Below are 11,985 nucleotides of genomic sequence, written 5' to 3'. Positions count from 1 at the left end.
ATATATATATATATATATATATATATATATATATAATGAGTTCTATGGAAAACAAATAACTAGGGCAGCATCTACCGGAACCAATAATCAAATGACACGTGTCCATTTCTTTCTTTACAAGTAATGTATTCTAGAAGGTATTGTGGAAGTGATGTGTTGTCATGTTTTCATTGGTTCAAATTGTAGAAGTTATTGTGGAAGTAATGTGTTGTCATGTTTTCATTGGTTCAAAACATGACAACACATCACTTCCACAATACCTTCTACAATACATTACTTGTAAAGAAAGAAATGGACACGTGTCATTTGATTATTGGTTCCGGTAGATGCTGCCCTAGTTATTTGTTTTCCATAGAACTCATTATATATACATATATATATATATATATATATATATATATATATATATATATATATATATATATATATATATATATATATATATATTAAACTCTTGGATTTTGACATAGTGAGATTCAAAAGACGAGTTGAAAGACTCAATTTTCTTGAATAAGGACATGAACTGATGATTCAACAGATTGTTTGGCTAAGAGTATTCAAATATGATAGACAAGGCTCCAAATTGCTCACACATAAATTCAAAGGAGGATTGAAGGTTAGGTCCGATCATACACTTTTTGAAGACATAGCGTATTTATTAACAAAAATGAGAACGAACATGTTATTTCGATAATTTCGCCAGATTAAAATTGCCAAATCAAAAGGTAATATCAAAATTCAGAATTATAAGTTTAACTTAAAACATTGTATTTTGTTCAGAAAATATATCAAAAAATAAAAATAATAGAGAAGTGGGCCGGTGAAGCTCAGTTGGGCCCTAAACTTAGTGGCCTAAATTTCAAGACATCATTGACCCATAATTTTAAAGTCCAAAGTAGCGCCAAAATCCATTTTCTCTAATAACCATCCCATAGTTGTCTAGAAATTGAAGAAGTTGATGTATATGTTTCCATCTTTTTACCATTATATATATATATATATATATATATATATATATATATATATATATATATATATATATATATATATATATATATATATATATATATATATATATATATATATATATATATATATATATCTTAATATACATATTTGGTCAAAGGCTGAAATTTAAGAGGTACAAGACATTATACAATTTGTACAATAAATTTATGCATTAAATTGAGCATCGTGGCTTATCTGTCAACATTTACTCAATTCATTTGTTTTTGACTTGGTAATGAATGAAACAGTCAAAACCTAATTCATAGGAAAATATTATAAACGTGACAAGAAAAATTTGAAATCAAAATTTTGTTAATTTTTCCGATATTTCTACCTATCTATTTATATCAAGCATCTAAAACCCTAATTTATCAAATATAACTATATTCCTGGAAAAAAAAATATGAAACGTGATTAAAGGTTTGTGTTTATATGTGAGTGTGCTTACATACACACACAAACTCACTCTGTATCTCCCTCTTTAATACAACAGAAAAAATTGCAAATTAAACACATAAATTCAGTCTCTTTAATTGTTTTTTTTTCTACAGGACACGAAACAGCCAGCAATACAACAGCCAACAATACATGGTGAGTCAGCCAGTACTACACCACCTAATCAACCAGCGACAATCATCATATCATCTTCTGTTCCTACATAAAAAAACACAAAATACTTTATCAGCTAGCAATCCAACTTATATTTTAAAAAACTTTATCTAATATAATGTAAATAAAGAAACTATATCTAATATAATGTTGTGTGTGTGTGTTTTGTGTTTATAGATCTTGAAGAAAATAGCAATCCAGCTTTATATTCCTGCATAAAATAATAAATTTCAGGTCCGATCAGGTAAATAAAAAAATTTATCTTAATATAACATAATATTGTACAAAACTTTAACCGTACCTAATATAATCTTGTGTGTGTGTGTGTGTTTTGTGTGTTACAGATCCTGAAGAAACTAGCAATCCAGCTTATATTCTTGCATAAAATAATAAATTTCAGGTCCAATCAGGTAAATCAAATATAACATAATATTATACAAAACTTTAACTGTATCTAATATAATGTTGTTTGTGTGTGTGTGTGTTTTGTGTTTACAGATCCTGAAGAAACTAGCAATCCAGCTTATATTCCTGCATAAAATAATAAATTTCAAGTCCAATAAGGTAAATCAAAAAAAAAATCTTAATATAACATAATATTGTACAAAACTTTATCTAATATAATATAAGACAAAAAATATATATTTAATATAATGGTGTGTGTGTGTAATTTTTGTTTATGTTAATATAACATAATTTTTGTTTATGTAATATAATGTAAGTCAAAAAACGGTATATAATACTTTCATTTGCATTTTTGAAACACCATGTATTTTCTATGTACATAATTTTTGTTTTTTTTGCAGGTTAGATCAACACTGTAATGGATGTTAAGGTTGTTGATGCCCAGTTGTGTGATGTGATTGTGTGTGATATTTGTGGAGATGTAGGCTATCAGCATTTACTTGCTATATGTAGTAGATGCAAGGATGGTGCTGAACACACATATTGTATGCAGAACATTATAGATCAAGTACCCAAACATGATTGGTTATGTGAAGAATGCAAATTTAGTGTGGTCATGCATACATAAATTCCAAAATTACCCTTACCATTGGAACAAGAAGATATTATTCATTCAAATGATAAAGTTATGAATGAACAACAGAAATGGTGGATTACTTATGGCCAATGGATGATAGTCGACACCAATGGCTTACTCTTGGGTGAATACAAAAAATTAGATGAAGACCTTTACACCCCAATAATCTAATATAAATTAGAATCATAGATAAGGTTGTTTATTGTGACATCAATATGAAGGTTTAGATTTAAATAATAGCAATTTACTTTGTATTGGTTGATTATTATAACACCCATTTTTTGTTTTAATCGTTGTACTTTCATTTTTATTTATGTAGTTATTTGTCATTTATTATATTCAAGTTCAATTTTTTTAATGATAAAAAACCATTGTGTTGAAAGTACATTACCATAATATTACTTTAAAATACTTGAATTTCAAACTTTAGATAATGGATATTATAAAGATAATATATATAACTAATTATAACATCATAAGTTTTTTCTGTTGGTGGTATTTTAAATATGGATTGCTATTAATTACAAAACTTGAAAATATTAGACCTAATTTACCTAAGAATCCTTGGATTGTTACTCAAACTTCCACATATGACTTTTAAAAGGGTATTTCCTATTTCAAAATATTAGTAACTTGAGAAAAGAATATGATCTAATAAAAAAACATATTTTGAAATATGATGGAAGACTAGAAATACGAAACGTGCAGAAAATAACATTTTCCAAACTAATTGCAAAACTTGAATTTCAAACTTTAGATAATGGATATAGCTATTAATACGATAGTTATAATTTATCTTGACTTTTTCTTACCTTCCAAAACAACATATATATTCAAATATTACTCTGATCCTTTTAATTTATCCAAACTAATTATAATATTTAAAATTTAAAATTTAATCATATTTATCTATCCAAACTATCTATAAAACTTGAAATTCAAACTTTAAATAATGGATATAACTATTATTACGATAGTTATAATTTATGTTGACTTTTTTTTACCCTCAAAAACAACATATTTTCAAATATTACTGTTATCCTTTTTATTTATCCAAACTAAGTATAATATTTAAAATTTAAAATCGGATCATATTTATCTATCCAAACTAATTACAAAACTTGAAAATCAAACTTTATTCACTAAAATATTACTATAACTAACATATTTGTTAATTTTTAGATTAAATACATGAAAAATCAGATATATCAGTTGCGAATGGAATTTATTGAAATGCATTAATATAGTTTAGGCGGGAAAAGTGGATTGGAGGCTGGTGGATTTAATGACATATGACAAACAAGATTAGGATTGGGATTTAAAATTCAAAATTTAAACGATACCTATTTTCTCCCTTAATAACAAACAAAGTTTATCAAGAATACCATTATATATACTAATGCCACCAAATGTCAACCCATTTCTCAGTCAAATTGAATATTCCAACTATCAACAAGTATGTTCATCTATTCTTTATTGTTTTGGGTTTCATTTTAAAGTTATGTTTACTTATATTAATTAATAATGTTAACTTTATTGACAGCCATCATGTAGGCCTTTAAGAATGATGTGGATACAACAACACATGAATCTGGTGAAAAACAACATTATCTCCAAAGAAAGAAAAAACGTGATTTAGCACTTGAATCTTGGAAATGGAATGAAGTTATTGATCTTGTAAGTGTTGATAATCAACATCAGTTGACTGATGAAGTTGATACAACAGATACAGCTGAGTCGGTAAAACCGTTCAAAATCCCCCGACTCACGATCCAGTCCCGAAACAGGTTCTTTAAGCTTCGTCATCTACCGGATGACGAAGATTACGGGTATGTCATGATATTATCATTTGTATTTAAACAATTATTTCATAATTTCATAAAAGTAACTTAGTTTATATATTATATTCTTGAATTTTAATCACTTTAATGCTAAATTGATTATTTCTATTGTTTTTAAATTGTAGGTGTTTATTAATATTATTTTTAAATTACCTTTTGCAGAAATTGGTTGGAGTCACCTGTAGATATGAACCAACCAATACAAGAATCTGATGCGCCACGTCAGGCTGAAGATGATGTAGGTGTGATCCAGCAAAATCCGGTTGGAAATGATGTACATATTCCAACAGGAGCTGTTGTGGCTTGGCCGGATGAAGAATGAGCCTAACAAGAAAGATCGTCAATTTTATTTTATCAATAATTTGAATGACTTTTTGTAGTACATTCAAGTCGTAAATTTGGTATTTTATATTTAGTACTATATGCTTTTAGCTACTAGGATATTGGGATTTTATGTTTTCTCTTATGATTATTATTGAATTTATGGTTTTTGAATCATACTTTTCCATAGTATATTTGTTTATTTCTTATTGTTTCGGTAACCTCGTAAACAGATTCAACAAAACAATATTTCATAATCATAAATAATTTCATAAGAACTCATGAAAATATATCTTTATATTCTTTTTAATACTTGAAGTAATGTTTTAACAATTTGTGTTTTTTGTTAATATATATTTATTTCAAGTTTCATTAGTTTTTTTCGGTAAATATTTCTTTCATGTTTTAATAGTTTTTTTCAATAATTGAAAGAATGCATATTGATTGATTTATATTTAAATGATATTGTAAATTTTATTTGGTAGATTATTTGTTTTACTATTTATACAACTGTATAAGTATCTAATAAACAGAAAGAAGATAACTAAATAACATAAAGATAATAGTTAGACAAAGAAACTAAGATTTATAAACTTAAAAGTTTTAAATCATGAAAACATTCAACTTGTTTGTTAACCTCATCATCGGTAAAAATCCTCATTTTATCTCTTAGGTGTATTAATATTGGTGTTAAAAAGTGAGTATTAGTAAAGCTTAATTGAGACTATTTATAACTCATTTTCCCGCTAAAGCACGATACTATCCCTAAGACTTGAAGTATCTTTTATTATCTGTGAATTTTATTTTAAAAAGTGAACAGAAAATGCATTTCAATAACCTTAGGGTCATATGTGGTAAAAATGAGCTATAAAATAAGATAAGAACAAATCTCGTCATTCCCATTAAAATTTGTTAAAATAATATATTGACTAATCCACGATAAGGTACTAAAAAGTTTAAATAATTTCATTCCTAAATTTTAGTGATAGTATCGTGCTTTAGCGGGAAAATGAGTTATAAATAGTCTCAGTTAAGCTTTAGTAATACTCACTTTTTAACACCAATATTAATACACCTAAGAGATAAAATGAGGATTTTTACCGATGATGAGGTTAACGAACAAGTTGAATGTTTTAAACTCGTGTTGCATGAATGGAATGTTGCAAAACAAAAGAAAAGAGAGTTGGCTTTGGCAAACTGGAAATGGGACGAAGTTATTGATATTTCATTTAAACAACTTCATAAATTTAGTTACCTCTCCATGTAGCTTTTTTCATCTAAGAAATGAAATATCGGACAATCAAGATCTGTCGGCAACCCATGCAGTCTTGATACATCATACAAACACCAAAAATTGTTAAAAAAAAATGTCAATATGTCAACATATATACCAAAATCATGTTCAATAAAAATAATTACACATATATAACTTATCTCAGAACCGTTTAAGGAGCCATCAACAGTAAATAAGACCTATGTGTGAGGAAGAACCGATTTTGAGTTAAAAAAAAAAAACATTTTCTGATGGTTTCTCTTAAGATTTTCCTGAAAAAAAATACAAAAATTGATTAGTTTATGAATGTGATTTAGGCCTTTATTTTTCATTCTATATCATCAAAACAAGGATAATGTAATACGCATTATTTGATGTTAACTAAGATGACACAAACATAGCCCAGGGGCGGAAATATAAATATTTATTAGGTGTAGCACCAAAAAAATTCCCGAACAAAAACATGTAAAGGGCCTGTGGTTTTCATTGTGCCTTTGGAGTCAGGAAGTCTACTCCCTGGCGGTCCTAAGGTTTTCAATGATCTGGAAAAAATGACATAATAATGCCCTTTTATCATACAAATTTATAGGGTATACCTGATTTTATAAAGGAACAATATAACAAACTTTTTTATTTAAGAATTTATAATTCCCACAAACTCAAATTTAGAAACTTCACTTAAAACATGGACTTCTTGAAGCAAACATATTTAAACAAGATATGCTATTAAACAAAAACTAAATATCAAAACATATAACCTGTAATAAATTTTGGAGTCAGGAAATCTACTCCATTCCCCGATTAATTTTTAATCCTATAACGTATAACAATATTCAATAAAACCTTGTAAAATAAGTCCTACCTTTTTAACAAATTCTAAATTACAAAGGACAACAGAACCAAAGAGCATAAAACCTTTATGATCCAAAGTAGGATAGATATGGAAAGGCAAAAAAAAGGCAATAAATTTCCATAAGGATTGAGTCAATAGTCAACAGATTAACAAAAAGAAAGAAATGACTAAAAGGAGGAGAAGGCATCTATGAAGCTTCTCAACAAGCCAATCAAAATAATAAACCATCTCATTTTGGGGTAACCTAAAATTAGACAACAATATTAATTAAAAGGAAACATACCTACAATCAATTAATAGTCAACGGATTAACCAATTTGTTTTACCTTTTTATGTTAATCACCGGTAATAGAACTGAAGATGGAGAAACAACGAGAGTGAAGGCACTGAGGATTGAGTAATCAGTGGATAAATTATTTCATATCTTCATCTCTGTCCCAACTTTCTTCAATTGTTAATGCTTCGTACATTAAATCCTTAAACTGTACAATCTGTGAATGGATATTCAAAACCCACATTGAAATCCAAATAGATAAATTAAGTGATGTTAAGGTATAGAACTAAAAAGTTCAAAATTATGGATTTGATACATACGTTTTATTAAGAATTTATTGCATCGGAGGCGTGAATGTTAGTATTTCTAGGGTTCGTCGATCTATGAAATTAAACCAACTGAACCCTAACCACTTTCGAATACAGATGCAATTATGAATAAACAAGAACTTCCTGCTGATCTCTCCTTCAAATTTCTGAAAATTATACAATAAATCTTTGGGTTAGGGGTTTTCTGTTAGGTATATGGTAGAGATATAGATATACAGGATGAAAATTTAACTAAAAGAAAGATTCAAAACCTGTAAATTAAGAAGCAGACGCGTTTCAGCAACAAGAGAAGCAACAACCAATAAGAACCGACACATCCTCAAGATAACCCTGTTGAGTTTCTCCAATCGTCGTGTAGATCTAGATGAGGGATAGGGGTTGTAGATCAGAAGGATTCGGTGGTCGTGGTGGTCGCTAATGGTTTCTATTGTTGAAGGTTGTACGCGTGGATGCTGCGTTTGGATGTTAAACGGATCATCTAAGGACGACATATCTCTTCTTCAGTTTGTAGGAGGTTATCAATTATGAGAAAGAGTATATGCGTTTGTAAGAGAAAGAGTGGTAGATGAGTGTCGTCTTCTTTAGGGTTAGACAAAGAAAGGAGAGTGTCGGCATCTTTAGGGTTACACAAAGGAAGGAGAGTGTCGTTAGAAAAAGAAAGTCATAACTTTATTTTCCTAAAAATAAAAATCTATTTACTAGATTAAATGTATGAATGTATTTATTCTGAAGAATGTTTAAAATATATACTGAATTGATTTTATTTGGTTTTTAAATACCGATCCAACTTTTCCATAACTCATTTGTATTTTCAAGAAGCGTTTTTTTACTATTTATTTTATTGTCTTCCATATGATAATATATATATATATATATATATATATATATATATATATATATATATATATATATATATATATATATATGATAAAACATGTAAACATTTAAATTTTTATTATTTTCAATAAGTTGATGATTTATTTTGTTAAACAAAATATAAGAAATTGTTGTGTGAAATATAACTTTAATTGAAAAATATTTCAGTGATGGATGATCATATTACTGTTCAAAAATTTTCGACATTGCGAAGCGTTTACATATGGTGGAACATATTAGCTGTTCGGGTTTTATATGTGTGGGACGACGTTGAAAATAACCGAGTCCTGATTTGGTTGATTGATCGTAATGTAAGTATGAATACAATAAAATAAATATGACATTTTTTTTGGCTAATGTTCATTTTATTATTTACATAATTGTTAATATATTACATATACAGAGAGACAAAATGATCGTCATCGTCCCACAATGTTTGAGGCAAACAATTTTGAACATGAATTTGGTTGGACGTGTATTGTCCTTAAATCATTTCCAAGTTGAGCAGTTTTACGAAGATCACCCCATGTATCAAAGTTACAGAATTTTTTTTGGTGATTGGGCAATACTAATAAAAATTAACACAATATTTACTCGATTGGGAAATGATGTCGCCAATTCATTTCCACAATATCCATTATGTTCTTCTATCACAAGCCTCGCAAGAGATTTTAGTCGTCAAAGAATGATGATCGGTACATTTATATATTTAATTATATATATTTTGTTTTTATCAATTGCATACAACAAATTAAAATTATAGTAATTTTAATATGCTTTAGATGTTATTAGAAAAATCGTTTGGGGAAGACGAATCACGTCATTCTATGCATTTGAATTATTTCTCCAAAATGAGATGTAAGTATATTTAAATATATTAACCAATTTTCATTGTTATTATGTGTTTTAACAAAATTTTGTTTAAATGAATAGGGGACATAATATCAAGTTGATGTTCAATCACGTACCGATAAGCTTTATGATACCACTGTATCTTGCAATATTCAATCAATCCATAATTTATGTCTCTAGGGTCAAGTTGGTCCACTTAAATTTGTGTAAGTTAACCGTGGGGAACATTATATATAGTTTCATTCTTTACATGTTATTTATTTTAATATACCTTACTAACTATATATTACATGTCCATACAGACAATATTTTGGTTTCTACTATATTAACTGATGTCACATTGGATCCAAGGACATCGGAAGCTGAGCGAATTAGGATTAGAGATAGAGAGAATAATTAAATTTTCTATAGTTATTTGTTAGCGGATTATGTAGTAGTTATTTGTTTGCGGATTATGTGGTAGTTATGTGTTTGTTGATTTTTAGAAGGTTGTTTGCTTGCGTACTTTTTATATTTATTTTTTGCTGAATTTGTGACATGGATTTTTAGTATTTTATAATGATTTAAAACTTTTAAGTTTATAAATTTTACTTTCTTTGTCTGACTATTTTGTTTATGTTATTTAGTTTTCTTCTTTCTGTTTATTAGATATTTATACAGTTGTATAATAAGTAAAACAAATAATCTACCAAATAAAATTTACAATATCATTTAAATATAAATCAATCAATATGCATTCTTTCAATTATTGAAAAAAACTATTAAAACATGAAAGAAATATTTACCGAAAAAAATTAATGAAACTTGAAATAAATATATATTAACAAAAAACACAAATTGTTAAAACATTACTTCAAGTATTAAAAAAAGCAGTATAATTTAATGTAAGTATCAATCTCACATATAAATAATTAGTTCAACTCAATCGGTATTCAATTAATACGGTTATAAGTATTGTATATAAAAATTATTTTTTATTACAATGTGTTATAAAAAAATAAAATTATATATTATTAATTTCATGTTTTTACAGTTGGCATGGTGATTGTAGATAAGGAAAATAGGCCTAATGAGGCTATCCAACTTGATGTAAATACACAAAAGGGTATGTTTCATATGCGCAACATGATTAATACGTTATCTTTATGCATAATTCATCCAAAAAAATTATTGCAGAAAAAAGAAAATTATATAATAAGACATATTATGAACGACTAAAGGAGAAGAAGAAAATGAGACAAACAACTAATGGAGAAGTAAGTAGTCAAAACATGACACTTATGACAAATGTGTCTACAACACAGAGGACCTTGGCTGATATTACTAATGTAACTCCTACAAGTGTATTGGATTTTGCTCAAAGGAAATCGATTAAGAACAGAAATGCATATCAACGACGCAAGGAACGAAACTCACCGACAACACCTATTGAAATTAGTCATCTGGATCCATATAGCTTTGTTTATAATGGTATCCCTAAAGAACATCGTGTTTTGAAGGTACAACAACCATGTGTTCATTGTGGAGCAAAACGATTTCAGTTTGAATTCCCTACCTTTTGTTGCATGGATAGTAAGACAAAGTTATCACATTCCTCTATTCCTGAAGAATTACTCAACCTCTTCACATCCAGAAACGAATTAGGTAGGACATTTAGACAAATGATACGTTGCTACAACAACAACTTTTCTTTCGCATCAATTGGCGTTAATTATGACAAAACATTGACAAATATGACATCTGGAGTATACACCTTTTGTGTGAATGGAGGAATATATCATAGAATCGATCAGTTGATTCCAAGAGATGGAATACCTCGGTATTTACAGTTGTATTTTTACGACGCTGATTATGAGATGTCACATAGACTCCAAAGGAAGAATATTGATAAAGAAATTGCTGGAAAGTTGATTCGTGTTCTTGCTACAAACCCATATGTGAAGACATTTTGAAGACTTGCTGATCTAGGGCCGCTTGACAATTACAGAGTCACTTTAAATGCATCGGTAGAACTTGATCAAAGGGTATACAACCGACCAACCACATCTGAGGTACCATAATAATTATTTTCTACTAATTATAAAATAAATATACCACGTATGAAATACAACAGTGCATATTACACACCATATTTAATCATGTCGTTTGTATCGTAAAAACCTCAGGTCGCTAGTATTTGGGTTGAAGGTAACGACAACATAGCCGCATATAAATGAAGTATTATCGTTTATGGAAAATCCGAGAAACCGCAAACAATTCAATCTTATTGGGGATGTTATGATCCATTGTGTTATCCTTTATTTTTTTCCTAACGGTGAGTCTGGATGGCATTCAAAAATCCCAAGACATGGATTTTCCATCAATGATATTATTAATGACGATGAAGGCATCGGGGATGATTTAGAAGGTACACATATCATAACTTTTAAAATTTTAGTTAAGTTAACAAACATTACATTTTGTATACAACATTAATTCTTAACTTTTTTCACGACATCAACATTGTGTAGACTCTAATACAAAAAAAGGGCGGAATATTGTATCTATGCGAGAGTACTACTGCTATAAGTTTCAAATTCGGCCAAATTATAATGTAATATTGTTGGGCGGGAGATTGCTACAACAGTTTGTAGTAGATATCTACATCAAGCTTGAGACTTCACGTTTGGATTTTTATAGAAAAAACCAGTCCAAAATAAGAGCAGAT

General features: G+C 28.3%; 1 long non-coding RNA gene across 2 annotated transcripts; it reads right to left on the bottom strand.

Moving 5' to 3' along the window:
• Nucleotides 1-1,375: 1,375 nt before the first annotated feature.
• LOC111886891 (uncharacterized) lies at nt 1,376-8,214 on the bottom strand. 2 transcript variants are annotated; one of them, XR_002848590.3, is made up of 7 exons: nt 7,802-8,214; nt 7,542-7,696; nt 7,274-7,438; nt 6,077-6,366; nt 4,654-4,824; nt 1,919-2,148; nt 1,669-1,828 (listed from the first exon to the last, which is right to left on the bottom strand). It is a non-coding gene; the product is annotated as an uncharacterized LOC111886891 (long non-coding RNA). The 2 variants fall into 2 exon arrangements; XR_002848589.3 differs by lacking the exons at nt 1,669-1,828; nt 1,919-2,148 and adding an exon at nt 1,376-1,662 and having other exon boundaries at nt 7,802-8,209.
• Nucleotides 8,215-11,985: the final 3,771 nt, after the last annotated feature.

Source organism: Lactuca sativa, chromosome 6 (genome assembly GCF_002870075.4).
Source record: "Lactuca sativa cultivar Salinas chromosome 6, Lsat_Salinas_v11, whole genome shotgun sequence".
In the NCBI taxonomy this organism is placed as follows: Eukaryota; Viridiplantae; Streptophyta; class Magnoliopsida; order Asterales; family Asteraceae; genus Lactuca; species Lactuca sativa.
This window is presented reverse-complemented; position numbering and strand designations above follow the sequence as displayed.